This window comes from Puma concolor, chromosome A1 (genome assembly GCF_028749965.1).
Source record: "Puma concolor isolate L17-30 chromosome A1, mPumCon1.1.hap2, whole genome shotgun sequence".
In the NCBI taxonomy this organism is placed as follows: Eukaryota; Metazoa; Chordata; class Mammalia; order Carnivora; family Felidae; genus Puma; species Puma concolor.
The window spans coordinates 87,789,099-87,807,107 of NC_141667.1; the positions used below are offsets into that span (position 1 = coordinate 87,789,099).

Here is an 18,009-nt window from a genome sequence, read left to right on the forward strand (position 1 = left end):
TTATTATCACATCATAGTACAGTCCTATTGAACTAATAAAAAAGGTAAACAAAAATTATGATACTTAGTTACCTTAACCACACAGATTTCCATCCACAGATTGCTCACTGCATAGTTGGTCTTTCAAATGAATTATTTGATTTTTTTTTTTTAACCCAAATGGTTATCATACACTAATGAGTCAGAAAGAGTTGAAATCTCAGATATCAGGTCATTTATACTTTCAGTATCCACCCCCTCTATAACAAAGAACGTCTCTAGGTTTTAACTTTAGCTTTCTCCATGGGCCATATCAGTCACAGGCAGTTCATAGGATGGTGGGGCTTGTTCCAGAATGGCTGTAAAATAATAACAAATATATATATTGTTCTCTACCCCCCCATCCCCATTCCTGACACAGAGCTCTCAAAACCCTTGTAAATGGGGTGCTAGGAGAATCTTTTTGTCCTAATATTTATCTTTGACCCTAGTTTCTGACACAGAGCTCTTAAGACCTTTGTAATCAATCTCCCGAGCAGTAAGAGTGTCTGCCACAGAGCTCCTAAATTCCTTGGAATTTCCTGGATAATTGGAATGTCTTGTTCTAATGAGTTGACTTGAGATGGACTCCTGGGTGGGGCCGGTCACCAAAAAGGCCAAGTCATGATTTGAAGTTTGAAACTTTCAGCACCACCCTTCATTCTCTGAAGACAGGAGAGAGGCTGGAAACAGTATTCCATCATGCCTATGTGATGACACCACAGTACAGGATTCATGGAGCTGCTGGGTTGGCAAATACATTACTGCTGGAAGGAGGTATGTCTTCATGGAGAATGAGTCTCCTATGCTTGAGATCTTCTCAGGTCTTGTCCTATGTATCTCTTCATCTGACTATTCATCTGTGTTTTTTTAATCATATCCTTTATCATATTATAAATTGGTAGACCTGTGTGTTTCTCTGAGTTTTGTGAGCTATTCTAGCAAATGATTGAATCTGAGAAGGGGGATCATGGGAACCTCCAATATGTAGCTAAGTTGGACAGAAGTTGTGGGCAACCTGGGATCCTACTACTTACAATTGGCATCTAGAATTGGGGGCAGTATTGCAGGACTGACCTCTTAACCTGTAGGGTCTGCACTAACTCTAGTTAGTGTCAGAGTTTAATTGAATTATAGGACACACAGCTAGTATCACAGAAAATTGCTTCATATGAGAAAAAAAAAACTGCATACGATGGGTGTCAGAAGTATTGTGAGTGTGGTAGCAGTGTGAGAGTAAAAGAGAAAAACACAGAAGTGAGTTTTTCTTTACAAAGGGCCCATTACCTATAATCAGATCTGCCCATAGAGGGTCAGAGAGCAGCATGTGAGTTCTTTTGTGGCTCAGCCACAAAGCCATCTACAAAGATGGGGCCATTGCTTTAGATGTGGGCAAAGATTCCAAAATGTAGGATCTTGGAAACTTTGACCTTGGAGAATGGAGAATTTTTATTTGTTTACTTATTTTTATTTATGTTAAACTAGAAGTTTCTAAGTATGATCCTGTGACTCACAATTTATCTATTACTTTGTAACCATACTGTTCTATTTTAGGTAAGTAGTTACAAACTGAAGGGACTTTTCTTTGTTAATTCTGCCAAGTATCCATTATAAACAAGTGCCATAGTTTTATAAAATAGGTAATTAGGAAGCACCTTTCTAAGATCATGCACACTTCCCTTGGAGTGTATGTTTTATTGGTTTTCCCCACAGATTGATTTTTTTCTTTTTCATCTAAATAGTCTAAAGTTTTCTTTTTCATCTAAATAGAACCCCAAAGTTCCCAAATTTATATGGGCTCAGTTTTTACCACCAGCAGAGACAAGCTAGAATTGTTTAATCCTAAATACAAATTCCTGGAAAGAGAATCTGATTGGACAAGCTTTAGTGTAGTATCCAAATCTGGCCCAATTAATTGTAGCCTATGGCAACAGGTTACTGAGTACCACAGTGGTTCCATGACCCATCTCTGGATGGGGTGGAATATTTGTTCTCAGAGAAGGAGGCTGACAACCTACAATGTGTAGGCTGCAGTGCAGAAGTTGGAACACAGTATCATTGGAAGTAATTGCCCTAGTGTATTATTAGTATAATTAAATTATTAGTATACTCCCAAAGGATTTAACTATCACAGTCATTTTTATATAATTGTTCCTTTGAACTGTTGTAGTTGTTAAAATATTTCTGTATGGTTTTTACTTAAGTTAATAATATATAGAGAATGTATGTGATTTGGGGAATGTAATTTTAACAACCAAGTTGTACTTTATAGTAAAAAAATTACTTTGTACACAATCATAATATCAATGAATATATAATAACATAGAGAAAGAATGATATTGAGTTAAGTTTATAGGAAGCATATGAAATACTGATTTAAAAGATTTAAATATAACCAGAAGAGATATTTTATAAACCAAACAATACACTTTAAATTTCAAATTCAAAGAAGTAGAGAAATCATGAAAGATTTACACTAGGGCAGTGTTTTCTAGAGTATTAGCTTTATAAGTGGCTCCTCCCAAAGGTTCTATGCTGTATGTAATAGAATCGTTCATTACATTCACTTCTTGAAAATTCACATTTCACATTAGTATATCAAAAGCTCTGATATGTCCAGTAGGAATGAAAATCGTTTAACTTTGTAACCCCAAATCCTTGGAATACAGACTTTTCATTTAGCTAATTAAAAATGCTACAGAATTAATATTATGAACTGTCTTATTTTGAGAGCTTCATATCACTACCTGTTAGTTTTTGTATACTCATATAATCAATTAGAGTTACCATTTTATGAATAATACATATTTTAGAATGATAAGAACAAATGTCAGGCAAATGTTAGCATTTGCCAGCTTTCTCAAATCCTCTTTTGGTATTCAAACAGCCCTTAATAAGGACCATATCACTAGGGGGACATATTGTTGATGGCTGGTAATTGATGGATTATCAGTTTGTGTTGAACAACTTCACAAACCACCTAAGTGAGCATATGTTGTAAAGTCAGGCTTAGTCATTTTAATCTATACTTTTATATACTACAAGCATCTCATCTCCATGGATACCATAACAAACAGATGTTCTTAGCTGAAGTCACTTTGAAAGAGTTCAAGTTCAAGTGATGATAAATAGGAAAGAAAAAAAAGATAAGACTTCACTTTACTCTTTACCAAATAATGGTTATGTATTTAGTCATTCTTATAATTATCCAACTAATTTTTATTGAACACTTATTATGTGCTGGGCACAATGTGGAGATAGGCAGTCTCTGCCATTTCAGAGTTGATATTTTGTCATGAGAAAGAGGTTTGTCTACAATCTCATCCTAATATTATACTATATTCCAAGAATAAATACAGGTTTCTTGGGAGGTAGGAGTTGGGGCTGGTATTAAGGAGGTTTGAGGTTAACTGTTAGCCAAATTACTGAAGACTTAGCATAATGGTCCTCAAACTTTAGTATGAGTATGCATTAGAATCATCTAGAGGGCTTGTTAAAACAAATTGTAGCCCCTCAATCCCAGAGTTCCTGATTTAATAAGTCTAGTGTGGAGCCTGAGAACTTGCATTTCCAGCAAGTACCTAGGAAATGCTGATGCTGCTGATCTTGGGACCACATTTTGATAATCACTGACATGGGGAGTTTATTACTTACCTATTGCTACTATGACAAATTCTCCCAAATGCAGATGACTTAAACAGTAAGTATTTACTATCTTACATAGTTTCTGTGGGCCCAGGAAACTGGAAGTGCCTTAGCTGGGTGGTTCTGTCTTGAAGTGTCTCACGGGGCTGCAGTCATCTGAAGGCTTGGCTGGGACTGGAAGATCCACCTCCTACGTGGCTCATACACACCACTGTTGCAGGAGGCCCCAATTCCTCACTGGCTGTTGGCAGGAGGGTTCAGGTCCTTGTCACATGGATTTCTTCATAGGGCTGCTTGCAGTGTCCTCATGTCATGGCAGCAGGCTTCCCCCAGAGCAAGTGATCTAAGATCCAGAGCAAGACGAAGCTGCGAAGACTTTTATGACCAACTTATATGTGATTACTTTGATCACATTAAAAGTAAGTCACTAAGTCCAGCTCACATTTAGGAGGAGGGGAATTAGGATCCACCTTTTGGAGGGAAGAGTGTCAAGAAATTTCTGAACGTATTTTAAAACCAGTACTGAGATTATACTCTAGTGCGTAAGCAATTATTAGTTGTTAATTAATTATTAGTGAATTAATCAGTGATTAACTCTTCAAGGATGATAATATGATAGAAGTAAAGATGCTGAGGAATGGGAATTCAATACCCAGAATTTATTATTGTTATTATTTTTATTATTTAATTTTATTTTATATATAGAAAGAGAGAGCACAAGTAAGGGGGAGGGGCAGAGGGAGAGAGCATTGTAAGCAAGCATCCACCCCACAACCCTGGAATCATGACCTGAGCTGAAACCGAGTCAGTCACTCAACTGAATGAGCCACCCAGGTGCCCCAACCCAGAATTTATTATTACTGTGCTTTTACTTTTAGTGATTTTAAAATATTTTGAAAATTATAGTAGTATAACAGTATTATCCACATTTTGAATATTATTCATATTTTGAATATTCCTATTTTATAAAAATGTATTTTGTTTAAATAAAGAGGCATTCAAATAAAGAGACTAGAATGTCTCTTTATTTTATGTATGTGTCTATGGATGGATGAGCCTATTTCGCTCCAAACATATGTTTGAACCAGGAAAGGTTAGGAGCATGGGGTCTTGTGTTTGAATTCTGGCTCCATCACTTACTACCTGTGTAATCTTAGGTAAGTTATTTAGCCTCTTTAGAATTCAGCTTCCTCATCTGTAAAATGCACCTAATAATAGTACCTACTTTATAGAATTGTTTTGAAGATTAAATGAGATAATAAATGTTAAAGAGCTTAGAGAGTACTTGAATATTATTGTTTCATTATTTATGATACATACATTAAAAATGGAACAATTTAGAAGGGGTTAAAAGGAAAAGTATAAGTTTCATTTAGAGTAGAGCAGCCTTCAGTGAATGTTTGGAGAGATAAAAATAAGTTTATATCTAAGCCAAACAGATAACTTTAAATTGTATTAAACACTGCTATACTTAAAAAAAAAAAAAAAAAAAACTTGGCTATTTCTTATAACTGGTACTCTAGCCCTTGCTATACTGTTTACCTTTATCCCTCTCCATCCTTCCTCCATTCTTAAGGAACACCCCCTTCCCCAAATTTCTTACATTTTTCATGCAGAGAAATTCAGTCCTCCCTTTCTTCTTTTTTTCCCTTCTGACATGAATATACCCACCCAAATGGGTCAGCAGGATATTTTCCTAAACAAATGTTCTTTCTCTAAGAAGAATTTTGGTGCCAGTTATTTAATATATATTTTAAACTGTGTCACTTACACATTAATTCTTAAAATACCTATTAGCAACCATGGCTACTGATCACGCACTGTTTGTTGTAACCGTGAATAAAGTGAGCCTATGAGCTACTCAAATAGAAAGGTGTGAAAAAGTAGTTCTGGCGTATACCATGTGTGATGCTTCCGTATATTTTTGATAAAACCTGAAGAAGGATGTATCACGAACATTGCTTTTAGTAATGTCAATTGTGACTTTGTATTCCATGTCACCTAATTCTGACTAATGAAAATCTCAAAACCTCAATTTATCAGAAGGCAATTAACCTCCGTTTGGAGTTTTAAAATACACTTTCTTTAAAGGGCAAAGGTAAAAGCCAGGGTTATTGACTCTTAGAATCTGGCCCAGGATTCTGTGCCTTTAACATCAGGGGTTTAGAAAAAAAATGGTAAGTGGTCAGGATGATGACTGAGGTGTTATCAAGTCTTGTCATCAAAAAAGGCTTTAGTATGTTCTATATCCTTTACTTAGTGCTTCTCAGTTTCATCTTAAGATCAGAATCAGAATCACTCCAGAATTACACACATACATATAGTGTATAGTCTCTTAATTCAAGTGTAGTCTTTTAAGATAGAGCCCCAGAATCTACTATAACAAGTTCTTCAGTAATTCTTCTGTACTATAAAATTTTCTCTGCTTAGTAAAAGAGTTTTAGATAGATGTCCAAGAGCAAAGTTGAATCTACAAAAAGGATTTTCTATTCATGATTAGTTAACCAAAGGTTATATTAAACAATCTCCTAATTGTTCTAGCTAATTGAAATTTTATTATCATATGGTGGGTTGATTAATTTTGTTTTAAAGATTCTATATGTACCCTTTAGTTAGACGTGAGTGAGTCAATGAATATTTAATGTCTGGTTTTAATGAGCCAGGTATTAGAAGAGTGGAGAGGTACAGCATGAGAAAAAGTCCAGAACCAAGGTCTCCCTACTTCTAGTCCAGTGCTGTTTGTGTTGGTTTTATCTAAGATTTTTTTTGCCTCTCATGCTCTGTTTTTAGTTTGAGCATAATTAAAACTTCACTCAACAATTTTTATTTTATCTTTTTCAGATTTTATTAGGGGCGTGTGGGGGGGCGGGTACAGTTAGAAAGATCATTGGCTTTGAAGTCACACTGAATTGTGAACTCCAGTTCTGCCACAAACTTGCCGAATTGACTGTGAGCAAATGTAGTAAGTTCTGAGTCTCCATCTATTAAATGGGATAATTCCTACATTATAAGGTAATTGTAAGGATGAAACAAATAGATGCATACATTTCTTAGAGAAATTCTGCTCAATATAAAAAAAATACTTAGATTAATTTAACTTGACTAAAGGTATTTATCATTTTCAAATTACCATTTGTGTTTACTTTTTTCTAATAGGCAGTTTGAAGATAAGTAAAGGTGTTTTTCGGATTAGTTGGTTGTCCTTTCAATTCATAGTATGTAATATTGATCCCGCTTCTTTGTACGGAAAGCACGATTCAAAGTTGCAAGGTAACGAACAGTCTCATACTCAAACTGTATCTCTTTGAAACAAATACCATGATACATGCTTTAGGAAGTGCAAAGGAAAGAATTTTGAGTTAAATTCAGGTGTGTTGGATTCACTAGTAGAGAGACACAATAAATGGATGGAAAGGTAAATAGAAGATTAAAATAACATTCAGAGCAACTTTAGAAGAGCTGACTCAGGCAGTGACTGACTAGTTGTTAGAATACCCACCATTAGCGTGAATATGTGCTAATGCAATTCTCTGAAGAATAGTCAACTTTTACATAAAATAAAAAGCATCCACCTGAAGCTGATGTTGACAACCAGAATTACATCCCCCCTCCCTCCGATCTCCAGGGCAACCCAGGGAGGGCAAAGGAATGCTCTCTACAGTTATTTATCAATCTCTACTGTAAGTTCCTAAGACATAAAACTGGACCTTACTTTTAGTTTTGGAAATTATTCTTGAGAACAGCATTGAAGTATGCAGTATTTAACCTTTCTTTGTAATGATCATAATAGACAAAGAAGAAGAGGATTAAAATGATCAAGTGCATGGAATGTTTCCTTTGTCCTGCTTATGGTATTAGAACACGTGATATAAATTATAGCTTATATTTTTATTCTAAATACTCATTAATAAGTGAGTGGGGAAGCTGGATATGTGTACCTAGACAAAGTAAAATTTAAAAATCAAAGGCTAAATTAATTAATTTTAGGCATCTAATTTGAATATTTCAGGTATTTTTCTCCATATTTTCCCTTGCCACCAGTGATTTTTTAAAAATTTCATATATTTTACTTCTTTATTTCATTTAATTTAGGTTTTGTGCAATGTGTGTGTGTGTGTGTGTGTGTGTGTGTGTGTGTGTGTTTGTGTGTGTGTGTGTGTGTGTGTGTGTTATCTCTATGAACACTTCCATATTTTCTGGTTCCATTAAATGTCCCATACCCAGACAGAATTTTCTCTGTTCCAGCCCTGGAATCAGCCATTTTTCCAACGAGTCTTGGTTCCTTTTATTTATGTCTTTAGAAACCAAGATCTGGAGGCTAGATGTGTTCATTACTACTCAGGTGTCATTGCTTCTAGACCCTATTAATAGGCATCACAGAGAAACACATTCTCTCTCTTTCCTCATCTCACTGTATAATAAAAACCGTGATTCATACCAGCATCTCCAGTTCTAGTCCATCACCACTGAATCCATTCTAGCCTTCCCCCTTCCATTATTTGTAAATCCTTTTTCTAAAAGTGAGATAGATACCACAGTGTATTTATTTGCTCAATCCTAGAATAGATACAGTTTCAGAATAATTTATTAATTAGGGTATAGTACTTCTATCAGTTTCTTTTGTCTTTAAAAGATTTTTCTTTTACATTTATTTACTTTTGAGAGACAGAGACAGGGCACAAGTGGGGGAGGGGCAGAGAGAGAAGGAGACACAGAATCCGAATCAGGCTCCAGGGTCTGATCTGTCAGCACAGAGCCCAACGCGGGGTTCGAACTCACAGATCATGAGATCATGAGATCATGACCTGAGCCAAAGTCAGACGCTTAACGGAGTGAGCCATCCAGGCGCCCCTCTTTTGTCTTTAGAGTTAAAATACGTATATTAAAAATGTTGTTATCCACAATGACTTGGATTAGTTCTTTTTTTCTTTGTCTCCTTAAATAGGGTTGTTATTCATTTCTAATAGAATTAGGCTCATTTGTTGCTGTTTATATTTCCATTATGACTTTCTCCAAGTCTTGCTTAATTTTTAACATTTATTTGTGTTTTGTGTATGTGAAACAATGTCATTGTTCTAAAAATCAGAACTGTGTGTGAAGATAAACTTAGAGATAATCCCACTCATCCATTTTACCTGTTCCTTTTCCTCCATTCCTTCCATTCTGTTCCTACCCCTGTAGTTTCCCAATTTCATTCGTTTCTAGTTTATCCTTTCTATGTAACTTTTTGCTAAAGCTGGCAGATATATGTATATTTCCTTATATTTCCCTGTACTTTTCCTTACACGCATGGCAAAATACTATAGCTACTCTTTTGCATTTTGCTGTTTTCTCTTAACCGTGTATTATGGATGTCACTCTATATCAGCTCATAAAGATTTTTCTTATTCTTTTTTTAATAGCTGCATAATTCTCTGTGGATGTAGCATGATTTATTCATCATCATTCTATTTATGGGCATTTAAGTTGTTTCTAATATTTCACAATTATAAACAGTGCTGCAATGAATAACCCTGTACATGTATGTTTTTCTATTGTCGTAAGTGTATCTTCAGGGTAAATTCCTAGAAGTGGAATAATTAGGTCAAAAGGTAAATGTATATATAGTTTTATTAGACATTGTCAAATTCCTCTCCAAAAGGGCGTACCAGTAATGTATGAAAGTGCATGCATTTCCACAGTCTCACAACAGAATGCATTCTCATGCTTTTAAATTTTTATTAATCTGGCTTGTGCAATACACTTTATATTTCTTGATTTTTAAACCATGTAACTAACTGCATTACCTATTAAAATAAAAAATAAATTAAAACCAAAAAAATCTTGTTTGTGCAAACCTTCTTTTTAATTCTCTTAAAATTTACTGTTGATTTGGAACGAACACTTTAAGCATTCCTCAAGGCACCTGAGTGGCTCAGTCATTTGAGGGACTAACTTCAGCTCAGGTCATGATCTCACAGTTTGTGAATTCAAGCCCCGTTTTGGGTTCTGTGCTGACAGTGTGGAGCCTGCTTGGGATTTACTCTCTCCCCCTCTCTCTCTGCCCCTCCCTTGTTCACACACTCTCTCTCTTTCAAACATAAATAAATAAACATTAAAAAATAATAAAATTATACAAAAGAATTCCTCTTCATTGTTTAGGATCTATCAGATGATTTTTTGAGATCTTGTCATTTTATGATTTTTTTTTTTTTTGGTCAGAATCATAAAATTTGCTCTATCCATTCACTGACTACCTATTGAAAAAATATCTTGAGTGGCCTCTATTTCCCAGACTATATGGTAAGACATAGTACTTGCCCTCAGGTTGCTTACTGACAGAGAGGAACATGTTAGCAAATAAATGGACAATTATGAAATAGACACAGCTCTACATGGAGAAGCCCTTCCAGTGAGGGAAGACAGCCAGGTATATTCTGAAATTGCAAGTAGTTTAATGCAATTGGCATATAGAATTCAAGTATGTGCTCATAGATGTGGTGCAATGAGAGAGGAGCAGAGAGAAATATGGTTCGAGAGGCATGTTGAGAAGCTTAGATATCATCTAGAGGACAAAGACTTACTAAAAAGTTTTAAACAGAATAAAGGTATGATCAGGATTTTTATTACAGCAAGAACAATGAGGGGTTGCCAAAGAACTTCTGGTTTATCCTCAAAGTGTTAAACTATATCATATACACAGAGTTCTACTAGGTCATGCAAAAGAAAGGAATAATCCCTAAAACCAGAATTGACTGTGATCTTCTAGAAGGAAGTAACCTCTTTAAGAAAAAATGGTTCCATCAGAATGTCATCAGCAATGAAACAAGGTAAAGGAAGATGGTATCTGAGAGGAAGCCTTTGCCTGCTTTGGTGGTTTAAAGTGCGTCCTTTATTCAGAAAAGGAGCTGCTCTTGGTGTCTGGGCTTTTCCAGTAGAATTTCAACAACACTAGTGATTAAGGTGTTGAAAACCAAGACCATCTATACCTGTAACAGCTTATGGTTTACATTACCATGACTTTAAAATTCAGATGCTTCATAAATGGGTAAGGGGCATTAAGGACTCTACTCCTGAAATCATTATTGCACCGTATGCTAATTTGGATGTAAGTTAAATAATAAATAAATGAAAAAAATAAAAAAAATTCAGATGCTTCATTAATGTGACTTTATTATTCCACTCTCTTCATCAAACTGATTTTACGGTTTCAGAAATTTGCCTGGGAAGATCAAGTTGCTAATAACTTTAGTGTTCATTTCAGAAAGTTCCTGAAAATCCTTTTAAACTGATATTAGGCTACTCAAATAAAGCAACATTAAAGGACTGTTTACTCCTCAAAATTGCTTTGAAGCCCTTTCTTTTTAAACCTCCCCCATTTTGTGTCTACCAATCTTAAACTATTAGATCGTAGATTTGCCCAATCATAATGAAACCCCTCTTCTCACACCAAAAGATCCATCTTAAACCAAACTTCCCATATCTTATACATATCTGGTCTTTATTTTACCTCTTCTGAAACTCCACCAAGATTCTTGTCAAAGTAGTGGTCTCACTTACTGTGGCGAGCAATAAACTCAAGTTTGCTTTATGAAAAGGTTATTTTGGTGATGTTTTCAGGAAATAAAGTACCTATGAGAGTCATTTCCTATTCTATCTACAAATGATGCTTTTTGCAATAAATGGTGACCAGTAGTTTGGAACCATAAGCCTAAATTGACAATCCAAGAATATCTCAGTTAACTTACTAATTTTTTGTCTTTCTTTCAACCTGGCACGTGACATTTATAGCCAGAGACCTCAAGGAATGTCATTGTGCCCCCCTCATAATTATTGTTTTTCAAATTAGTGAATTTGGAAATGTATAATCATTTCAGAAAGAAATAAGTGACCTATGTATCCTAGCCAATCAGCCTACACCAACCAAGAAAGATTTTTGAAAAAAAAAAAAAAAAAGCTGTATAGATTTTATGTAAATTTGGTATTTATGAACACCAAAGTTTTAGCACTGACATCTGCCTGAGAAGAAACTTCATTTACAGCAGTGGCAGAAATGAAGTTCACTGTGAACTAGTTTTGGATACCATATGCTTTAACATGCAGAAGAGGAGGGGAAAAGAGGCATCCTACAAACAGATTTTTCTTGCTCTCACTGTGTATGATGTTGCATGACAACATTGTGACATCATAACTTAGGCTATTTTATTTGCTGTTGCACCAATATAGCGCCAAGGCGTGGAGTAGCACCTTTGGATGTGTACGGTGCTTTCCTTTCATGAAACTTAAGGCACTTCGCAGGCATTTTCTTTCTAAACCTCACAACATCTCTTAAAGGTATTGCCAAACTGGAGACAAATTTCACAGTTTAATCATGTGGAACACATTGGTAAATATAGATGTGCCTTTTAGAAAGTTGCTTCAAAGTGTATTTGCAGCTCACGCGCCGTTCCTCAGGGTGTAAACCAGTGGTGTCATGTAAAGCTTTCGGCCCTCCCGCACGCGAGCTGGGAGGGTAGATGTGTTTGGCAGCGAGCAGTGGTGCAGGAGGGAAGGAGGGTGGGGCAGAAAAGGCAGGCTGTTTCGTTACCGTCCTTCTCTTTTCTTCTTGTCTCCCCACAGGGGTGCCTCCTTTTCCCCTCTTTCTTTTCCTTTCAGCATCAAAAAGAAGACTGAGTTATAAAATTTCACTTGTAATTAAGAGTTTGGTTAGATTTTCAGGGCAGAACACAGCTGTCCATTTAATTCACAAGGCCTGTTGATTATAATCCTGGCAGTCTGTCTCTCTCCCTTTCTCTCTCTCTCTCTTTTTTTTTAGTATATGTGCTGCCGAAGCAAACACTATAATCCTGGCAATCTAACCAGTGCAGATAATATAGCTTTAAGGGAATATGAATTCTTTTGAAATGGGAAGTGGCAATATTACAGACCTGTTTCTTGCTCTAATCTCTTCAAATCAAGTATGAAAGGGAATGGGCCTTTTCTCAGGATATTTCTGCCTCTCAGACCCACACTTTTCCTTCCCTCACCCCCACACCTCCTAATCCCCTAGAAGGGATCCATTCACGTGGAGCAGAGATCTGGATATGAATCCTAGTTGCGTCACGTAATAACTGTATGAACACTGAGTCGTTAAACCTCCCTGAGCCTGTTCCCGCATGTGTAATTTATATATACTACTAACTCCCAGGGTTGTTATGAAGATTAAAACAACATGTATGGAAGAGCTGAAGGGCTGTCTGTAGAAGGCAAGAGTGTGTGGTCAATGAGAAATATCTTTGACCTTCTGGTTTTCTGGGGATGATTAGCTCCAGCCTTTTGGGTATGATGCAAACCAGGACATTTTTGAGAGTGAAAGAGGGAGCCTCAGGACAACAAGAGGTATAAACCGGGACTGTACCCAAGCAAATCGGGATGTGTGATTGGTCTGTATAGAGAGAACTTTCAGATGGCAAGTGCCTGTGCCTAATTGCACATGTAATTATGGAGACGGGTTCCTGTATTTTATGAATAAGAAGACATCATTTATTGCCCACATACAAGTTGAACTTCACTCCTATTTTCATAACTCTTTGTATAGCTTGTATTTCCCCAAATGTGCCACATAGACAACAGCTGGCACATGAGACTGTTTCAAGTAGTATACAGCAAACATTATTTTTTTCTAAACTATCAAGTCAAATCTATAATTTTGGAAGTAAATTTTTAAAAATAAGTTCATGTAGACCAACATTTGAATTGATTTAAGGAAAACGAATCAAACTAAAATTGGATTACAGATACAGGAAGTTTGACCCGGAATGACTGATAGGTGGGAAAGCCTTCCTTGACAGGGTACAGCCAGTAGCATGAAAGAACAAGCTTCTCAGGATTTGGACAAACAGTATTATATCACCTTTCATTCCAGGAAAGGTGCTTTGTAAGAGTTGGAGCTGAGGTAAATACCCAATTGTGGCCCAGGTGAGGGGAATAGAAATAGAGTAATCACAGTTGAATATTAGCCATGGATACATTTTATTTTTCTTTAAAAAAAATTTTTTTTATGTTTATTTATTTTTGAGAGAGAGACAGAACACAAGTGGGGGAGAGGGAGGAGCAGAGAGAGACGAAGACACAGAATCTGAAGCAGGTTCCAGGCTCTGAGCTGTCAGAACAGAGCCTGACGCGAGACTCAAACTCAGAAACCGCGAGATCATGACCTGAGCTGAAGTCAGACACTGAGCCACCCAGGCGCTCCTAACCATGGATATACATTTTCTGGTGAGTCTGGGGCTTTACCACACCATTTTTATACATTATTCATGTAAACCATGAATGAAGAATTGATAAAGCTTGGCAAAATTTAATACATACACTGTTTTAAACTTTGTGGGGACGTTTTATTTGTGTTTATTTTTTGAGAGACATAATTTAGGGTGGAAAGTAGTTTGTCTTGTCTTGAGAATTTCAGGAATAAAGACGCCTCAAACTCCTCCAATTAAGTGGAAAGCTCATTTAATTCCCTGGTAATCAAAAAGGAATTTCTGATTTCTAGTCCCAATCCGTTTCTAGTTTAAGCGCAGTCTCCAAAGAAAGAAAAATTGGGAAGGTGTTGCCACTCTGCCACTCAATATTTGTTACAAAGACCACTGACAGCAGTGGACTTCCTAATCTTCACCAAAGTTGTTTATACTTTGTTTTCTTTTTATTTGTTATGCCTTTCATCAGACTTGAATGCTTCTTATTCTGTTTGTAAAATGGAGACAATTCAGCTAATGTATCAAGACACCTGAGTATGAATGATTAGAGGTTAGTCCTTAGCAATTATATTATACTTTTTCCTAAAACACATAGAAATATTTGATAGATGATCAATCACAGATATCTGTGTGCACTTGAGCTTAGGGTTTGTAAAGGTTTACAAGTATTTATGTATGATTTTATGTGTATTTTCAGAGATTTTTTTTTTTTCTTGTGGAACTTTGAAAAATGAAGAGAATTAAGTTGTTTCTAAAAAGCCAAAGCAGCCTGCCATCTCTTTTTCTTTTCTGGGCTACGGTCCAATTTGCACAGCAGTTGCAAAGAAAAAGCAAACGCATCACTAGATTCAGCGAGAAATATTGTAACAGTATGTAATCTCTGTCAAGATAAAATTGCTTTGTGATTTACATTACAATAAATCCTGACCTTTAAGTGCTGCAGACTAAGCTAATCTGTGAAGTACTTTATTCCAACACTGAATCAGCGAGTGAAGCTCAACCAAATGGAGTGTATTAGTCCCACTGTGGTGTGGTTAAAGAGCCTATATATATCGAAGCAGATTACAGTGCATTGTTCTATGTGTACTATAATAAGTAGAATAATTGAAATATTCAATCTGTTTCATCATTGTGAAATAATAGAATTATTTTAACCTCCCTTCTGTTTGCCTATTATGGGAATTACAAGTAGCTTCATTTAAATATCATTAGGGCCTGATTTAGATCGATGAGAACAAGGAAATTCAGAATTCAGGCTAAAGTACCACATGACATTTCAACCTTAATTCACTTCTTATGGCTGTTAATTATTTTCTTTCTCTCTCTCTTTTTTCCCCCTTGATAACACAGTTAAGACATTGTGTTGAATTTCTCAGTACTAGCTTTGAATTTTTGGCTTTTTGTCTCCCCAAGTCAAGTGTTAGGTTTATCAATCATTGGAGAATAGAATTATCAGAGATACTGTGAATTTAAAACTAAGTAGAATTTACCAACTTTGGGAGATGTTTAGCCATTATTTCTTCAAGGATTTTTCTTTCCTCTGTACTCTTGGCTTTCGTCTAGATTTTGATCACACACATATTATGACAACTTGATATTATCCCAGAGGTCAGTGATACCTTTCTTCCCGCCCCCCATCTCCAGTTTTTTTTTTTCTCCGTGCTTCATTTTGGATAGTTGCTTTTGCTTGTCTTCAAATGCGCTCCGCCTCCCCCATGCAGCTCCTAATTTGCTGTTAATCATACCCAGTGTATATATTTTATTTCAGGTACTCAACTTTTCATCTCTAAGTGTTCCATTAAAAAAAAACAAACCTCATTTCTCTCCTCATCACACTTGTGTTTGCTAATTCTATTATCTCTCATGTATGCTTCTTTTCCTGTGTGGTGAGTATTGATACTGGATATTGTGCTTTTGTTTTTGAGTGCTAAATGTTTTGGCATTTCTATAAACAGTGTTGTATTTTGTCCTGGCTCACAGTTAAGTCTTAGGAACCAGATTCCTTTGAGGCCGAGTTTTTTTGTTTTTTTGTTTGTTTTGCTTTTATTATTTATTTTTGAGAGAGAGAGAGAGAGAGAGAGAGAGAGAGATGGGGGGGGGGCAGAGAGAGAATGAGGCAGAATCCAAAGTAGGCTCCAGGCTCTGAGCTGTCGCACAGATGCGGGGATCCAACTATGAGATCCTGACCTGAGATGAACTTGAGGCTCACCCGACTGAGCCACCCAGGTGCCCTGAGGCTGAGTTTTAAGCTTTATTAGGCAGATCCAGAACAGCCTTTAAACTCGGGCTAATTTGGCCTGGCAACAAAAGCAGTATCACCTGAAGATACCTCCTCTTGTTTCGAGTATTATGAGTCTTCTCACCCTGGTTGGTTGGGACAGGCACAGTTTATGGCCCTGTCGGAACGGAAAATTGGCCTTCTTCTTTCTGCTGCTTCTTTATTTGGTCAAAGGCACTACTTTCTCTTGCACGTACAGATTGGTACTCAGCTAAAGATCTGTGGGAAATCCTCCACTGATCTCTGGAAACTTCTATCTGTGGAGCTCCCTCCTCTCTGGCACTTTGCTATGGAAATTCTACCTGTCTTGGCTGCCCTGAATTCCAACTTCTGCCTCTTAAACCCAGCAAGACCACAGGGCTCAGTCTGGGTTTCCTTGTCTTCTCCGAGAACTGGAAACTGCCTTCACGGAGTAAGGTGGAACGATAGTAGAGTTCACATTGTTTCCTTTTCTTAGGTTGCACACTCCTGTGCTGCCTATTGTTCAATGTCTGAAAACAATTCTTTCCTATATTTTTGTCCTGTTTTCTCATTGCTTAAGGTGGAAGATTCCCTGTTTCTCTATCATGGCCAGAAGCAGATGTCACTAGAGTTTAAACTAGAGTTTAAAAGACAGTTTCAGATTTTTATTTAACTATTTGTGCAACCATTCTTGCCAACATACATTTCTGGAGATGTCAAAGTAAGTGATAAGAAGGCTGTTAAGACAAATTCTGGACACAATAAATTGTAACAATGTTGATGCTTATGTCTAATCACAAAGCGATATAATGATTGCAAAGCACATAGGGCGCCGTAATCACTTCAGCAACTTCAGATTAGATTTTTTTTTTTTTTACTTCTTTCAGAGTTATATACAAGAAACCAGTGCTTCTTCCTAATAAAATGGAATTTCCTAAAAAAATAGTGCTAGAGGCCTCTTCCATTGGTTCTTATGGTAACTGTTGCTCTGCTCTATTTTAAAGTTACATTGAGTTCAGGGGAATAGTTTTCGTTTTAGTAAGACAAACTTTTTTTGTTATTTTGTGGGTTTTCATTTTAGATTTTTTATAATAAATTTATAGGGTGCCTCGAGGGCAGCCCAATTTGCATCATAGGGGGCCACCTAAGAAAGTCACTTGGGACAGACCACTCTGTTCTGCCTTGGAGCACTATTGCCTAGAACCAGAATTGTTCATGAGATACCCCACATTATAAATAGAGACATCCTCAGGGCACCATATCAATGTACACTGGACATCTTCTCATGCATTTTGAGAGGAAAATAGCAGTTTTGATATCAGCAAGATGAGAGCAAGTATTCCTAATGCTAAAAGGATACCTGAGCACTTGGCTGAAACATTACTATTTTTAAAGGTCAATTTCATAGTTCCAAACAATTTTAAAACTAAAATATAGTGATTTTTCTAGAATCATTTGATTTAGTGCAAAGAGTACAAAGCTAATAGTTTGAAGGAAAGATTATTTAAAAATATCGATACATTGATATATGTAAGTTTACACACACACACACACACACACACACACACGAATAGTCTTTCAAACTGCTATTTATTTTCTTAGCAATGTTTAAAAATTGCCAATTGATGGACCGGTATAACCTGATGACTTACCAATATTCAGATTTTCTGTGATGCTCCACAGACTAGAGTATGAATCTTTTGTGATATCAATGAAATCAACATATACCTCCAAAATAAAAATTTTATTTTTATTAGGAAGAAGCCTTGATCTTGGTCTGCAGCACTTTCTACTGATTTGGGGGTTTTGTTGTCCTCGGGTCTGTGAAGACACCCCTCTACCTCCTTACACAGAAATGCTGACTCCACATTGATTGTATCACTGTTGATGTTT

General features: G+C 36.3%; 1 long non-coding RNA gene across 1 annotated transcript in view; it reads left to right on the top strand.

Annotated features, from left to right (window-relative positions):
- The first annotated feature begins 11,834 nt into the window (after positions 1-11,834).
- LOC147584286 (uncharacterized) overlaps positions 11,835-18,009 on the top strand; it is a 457,950-nt gene continuing 451,775 nt past the window's right edge. The window contains exon 1 of the long non-coding RNA XR_015255295.1: positions 11,835-11,976. This is a non-coding gene — a long non-coding RNA (uncharacterized LOC147584286). The remainder of the gene's footprint in view (positions 11,977-18,009) is intronic.